The sequence below is a fragment of the Mus musculus genome, chromosome 5, assembly GCF_000001635.26.
Source record: "Mus musculus strain C57BL/6J chromosome 5, GRCm38.p6 C57BL/6J".
NCBI classification, from domain to species: Eukaryota; Metazoa; Chordata; class Mammalia; order Rodentia; family Muridae; genus Mus; species Mus musculus.
This window is the reverse complement of record NC_000071.6, coordinates 119,783,264-119,788,375: the sequence shown is the minus strand read 5'-3', so window position 1 is coordinate 119,788,375 and position 5,112 is coordinate 119,783,264. Positions and strand designations below refer to the sequence as shown.

The window sequence follows — 5,112 nt, the reverse complement described above, 5'->3', positions numbered from 1 at the left end:
AACAAAGGTTTGCATATGGGGTGTCCATGGGGTAATTATTGTAACATTTGAAATAGGGAAAGACTGGAAACCTTTAAAAGCCTAGCCATTGGAATCTGGTTCACAGAATATTACACAGCCATTAACAGGGAGAGGGGGGGGAGGGAGGGGGAGGGAGAGAAAGAGAGGGGAGGGGAGATAGAGGGAGAGGGGGAGCGAGGGGGAGAGAGGGAAGGGGAAAGAGAGAGGGAGAGGGGAGAGAGGGAGAGGGGAGAGAGGGAGAAGAGGAGGGGGAGAAGAAGAGGGGGAGGGGAGAGAGGGGGAGGGGAAGGGGGAGAGAGGGAGATGGGGAGAGAAAGTGAAGAGGAAAGAGGTGGAGAGAGGGAGGAGGGGAAGAGGGGGAGGGAGGGGGAGAAAAGGGGAAGGAGACTGGGAGAGAAGGGGAGGGAGAGGGGAGAGAGAGGGAGAGGGGAGAGAGAGAGGAGAGAGAGGGGGAGGGGAGAGAGAGAGGGAAGGGAGGGGAGGAGAGAGAGGGAGAGGGGAAGAAAGAACAGAGGGAAAAAAGGTGGAGAGAGGGTGAGGGAAAGAGGGGAGGGGGAAGAGAGGAAGAGAGGGAAGAGGGAGGGAGGGAGAGAGGACCCTGCCATCCATTGCTAAGGGACAGTTAAGACCCTTCATTGTGGGACTGGCATGTGCCCGGTCTTGTGTGCCTAGGTTCACAGGAAAAGGACTCAGTGCCCCAAGTATGAGATGATGGTGGCTGCCTAGGGCTGGGAAGTTGAGCCGTTGGGACCAAAGGTGGGGGACAGAATGCCCTCCATGTACACTCTCATGTATACTTTGGAAACCTGACTTGCAAAGCCCTGAGATTATCAATGTACAATGGGAGAGCCAGGCTCCTCCTGGGAAAAGGATATTTAAAGAGACTGGCACAGGCTTCGCTGTCTGTGGGTGTTGTCCTGAGTGCTTTATGCAACTTCCTCCTGGCTGCCTGCACTTTCTGCTATTTCAGAAATGAACATACAAGGGTTCTTTTATAGATGCTTCACATGGAAGGAAGATGATGGCTTTCTCTTCCTCAGCCTCAGTGGCACTGATTCCTTTGTGTGCGTTCTCGATCTCCGAAGCGGTCATTTGAGATGGACCAAGGGCGCGAGGAGGTGTGGGGAGAGCATGGAAGACAATAATAAAATAGAGGTTTACGGGCATCTGAAAACCAGGAAGGGGGTTTCCAGATGCATAAAGACCCAGACAGAGAGCACAGAAAGGCTCCTGACCTAGGATGCAGGGGGATACACCTCTGAGGTTTACTACCACTGTCTTCAAGTTCTCCCTGCAGACAAACCCCAAGTGCCTGGCACTGTCAAGGTCACAAGACTGGAGATCATCATCTCAGGATGGACACCTCCAGACATTGAGTGAAACCCCTCCTGGACTCTTTGTCCATGGCTCGATGACAAAGCAGCCTGTGTCTGTGATCTTGTAAGTTTTTCTGAGGATTGAACCAGAGATATCCTCTGGCATAGTGGGCAAACCACACCAAAGGCATGGCTTGCTCTGCACTGATAAGTCAGCACTGTTGATGATCTTGGTGTGTCCAAGGTGGTCTGTTCTAGAAGTGAGGCCCTGTGTGTCTGTAGCTGTCCATGCCTCCTTTCTCAGCAGCTTGGCCAAATTTCTAGAGTTTCCTTATCTGGGAGCATTACCTAGGTACCAGTAAAGTTCTTATCCAGATATAAGAGTTGAATGTGGTCCACCCAGAAGGCAGGCCTAGGTCAATGGCCAGTGGAACACTATGATAAATCCCACAACTTCTGTATCAATGGGGCAGGTCTCTGTGAGTTCTTGTGGGTCTGTTGTCCCACATTCCCTGTGGGTCTCAGCTGCCAAAACTCACAGATGCACCCACTCTGTTCCCCACAACCCTTTGCTCTCTCTGCCGGCCTCTCTCTCTTTCCCTGCATTTCCTGAAATCCCTGGCATGACCACTCAGTTAAAATGTTCATTCTCGAGCTTGGTCTCATGATCTGATTCAGGGGACCCATCTCACAGCGTCCACTGTGTCTGTCTCTTAGGTTGTCCTTTTAAAAAATCCCAATTGTCTTGGGGATGGAGAGATGCCTCAGCGTGGAAGAGCAGTGGCTGCTCTTCCAGAAAACCCAGGTTTCCTTCTCAGCACCAGTGTGGTGGCTTGCAAACATCTGCAACTCCAGTTCTAGGGGATCCGATGCCCTCTTCTGGACTCTGGGGGCATTGCACTCACATGGTGCACAGACATACATGAAAGCACTTGCACATAAAATAAGAATGAAGAAATCTGTTTCTCTGTAGTGTTCATCAGACTCCTAGCGATTTATCATTACAACCGCAAACCCATGCTCAGCCCTCATCAGAGAAGTTTCCAATCGCAGTTGGTAGCGATTGACACAGAGATTCTCAACTGCAGAGAAAACGAGATTGCAGAACGTTCAGTCCTAATCAGGATGTCTGTGTGGCATCCATCTCACCCTATCCTCCTAAGTCTCAAGGGTCACAGCAGAAGAGGAAGCAGAAAAAGTGTAGGCACCCAAGGTGCTAGGTGGCTACTGGAAACAGTGTCTTCCGGACACAGAGAGTGTGGTATATACAGGGCAGCTGCACATAGGAACTCACAGCCATTATGACAGGAGGCAGAAGGCCTGTTTGAGCCAAATCCCAGTACAGAGAGATGAGGTAGGCCTGAAGACCCAGCCCTAGCCAAGGAGCAATAGACAACTGATAACTGTTGGGAAAGGGAGTATTCATTTTTTAAAAAAAGAGTTTTTTTTTTAAGATTTGTTTACTGTTATATGTAAGTGCACTATAGCTGTCTTCAGACACACCAGAAGAGGGCGTCAGATCTCATTATGGATGGTTATGAGCCGCCATGTGGTTGCTGGGATTTGAACTCAGGACCTTTGGAAGAGCAGTCAACGCTCTCAACCGCCGAGCCATCTCTCCAGCCCCTAAAAAAGATCTATTTATTTCATGTGTATGAGTACACTGTAGCTGCCTTCAGACACACCAGAAGAGGGCATCGCAATCCATTACAGATGGTTGTGAGCCACTGTGTGGTTGCTGGGAATTGAACGCAGGACCTCTAGAAGAGCCGTTAGCGCTCTCAACCGCTGAGCCATCTCTCCAGCCTGAGTGTCCACTTTTTTAAAGCATGCACCCTATAAGTGCCACTAGTCTACCATGTCCCTAAGGCCACACAGCTTGAGTAGCACACACTGGACATGATAGATGAAAAAAAAAAAGCAAAATATAAAAAGGATCCAAAGATGGATGGGTAGAGAACAAGGTGAATCCAGGAGGAGTTTTGGGGAGGGGTGAATCTGATCAAAACACACTGTACGAAATTCCCAAAGAAAGAACTAATAAAAAACTTAAAAATCTGTCTCTTAGTCTGGAGAGATGGCTGAGCAGGTGAACACTTGCTTGCCGCACAGACATAAACATCTGCGTTTGAATCCCCAGATCCAGGTAAAAATCCAGACACAGGAGAGTGTGCCTATAACTTCAGCTCTCAGAGATGGAGGCCCGCAGATCCTGGGGGCTCCCTGGACTGATCTTGCTGAAAGGGAAGTACCTGGGTGAGCAAGAGATTCCATCTTGAAAATAAGGTGGGTGAGGTATTTAAAAAAAATATGCCAACCCCTGTCTCTCCCAGGCTCACTCTGCATGTACCCACACTGGCTCACACAGGCTCACATGCACATGCACACATGCACACATACATGCATGAGCACACACCAGGTTGAGAACCAGTGGCATAGAGCCTAGATCAAGTCCTCTGTCATGCCCACCCTCTCCCCCACTGTCTACTACACTATTCTGCCTGTCCCTTCTTTTTAATAAAGCTTTTCTTTTTCTATTTAAACAGCACTCCATATCCTTTCTGGATGATATCTCATGATGTTCTAGCTAGCAGATGTCTTATGGTTCACGGCTATGTCCTGTCAGCCCAGGATCTTTCTTCTCCTCCCACACAAGTTCTTCGGGAGCCCCTGAGCACACAGGTGAGCTTCATGCCTGCCCAGGAGCCAAACACACAGTCCTTGACATGGAGGTAGCCCGTATTGTATAAAAGACAATTTGAACTTAAAAAGAAAACTCAAGAAACCTCTGTTTCGGGATTGGTATGTCACGATCAAGGATTAGTAATCATTTAGAAGTAAGCTAAGGTCTCAGCTCTTGGATCTCTGGATGATTTCGGGGAAAGAACAAGGCTTTGGATGTTGGGGATGGATAGAACGTGAGGACCCAAGGTGGAGGGAACTCACAGCTGTGTGTGGAAGCCGGGGCAGGTCTGCCCTGCGGACATGTCTCAGGGCTGTGATGCTGCCCCTCGTGGTGGCTTGACCCTGCCATGATGTCAATGATGCTTCCTTCAACAGTGATGGATTATGGGGTCATGGATTTTAGTCCGTCAGATGCAAGGAAATGTTTTCCAAACAGATGGCTGCTGACCACCGGCTTCCAGAAAGCCCCCTCTACCAGGCAACCTGGCTCACCACGGACCTGTAGAACACAAGGCCAGCGATGCTGTGTGACTTCCAGGGCCTCCTCTGAACTCCAAAGCATGCCCTTTGCCCTGTTTGTTGCACAAGAAGACAACATCAAAGGAGAAATCCTACTATCGCCAATAGTGCCACGAGGAAGCTGGACAGACACACGGACAGCCACGTGGAGAGGCTGCAGAGGTAGCAAGACGCTGGGCCGTGCCTAGCTTCCAGTCACCCCAGCTGAAGCAACAGGTGAGACGACATTTTGGATGCTGAGCCTATCTGATAACTTTGGTCCTAGTGTTCCCCTGATGCCATTGCACAAAAGACCCTAAAAGCAGAAGAAAGCTCTCGAAAAAGTTTCCTGGTTTCTAAGAGCAAGTTACAGAGACCAATGTTCTCTCCTTCCATATGTATTTTCAAGTCTGGGGAAGGGAAGAGAGGAGAAGGAGAGGAGGGAGAAGAGAAGAGAAGAGAAGAGGAGAGGAGAGGAGAGGAGAGGAGAGGAGAGGAGAGGAGAGGAGAGGAGAGGAGAGGAGAGGAGAGAGAGGAGGGGAGGGGAGGGGAGCGGAGGGGAGGGGAGGGGAGGGGAGGGGAGGGGAGGGGA

General features: G+C 50.0%; 1 long non-coding RNA gene across 1 annotated transcript; it reads left to right on the top strand.

The window, feature by feature from the left end:
- Window positions 1–1,416: 1,416 nt before the first annotated feature.
- On the top strand, window positions 1,417–3,915 carry Gm42017. Its single transcript, XR_878736.1, has 3 exons — window positions 1,417–1,461; window positions 3,478–3,623; window positions 3,884–3,915. It is a non-coding gene; the product is annotated as a predicted gene, 42017 (long non-coding RNA).
- Window positions 3,916–5,112: the final 1,197 nt, after the last annotated feature.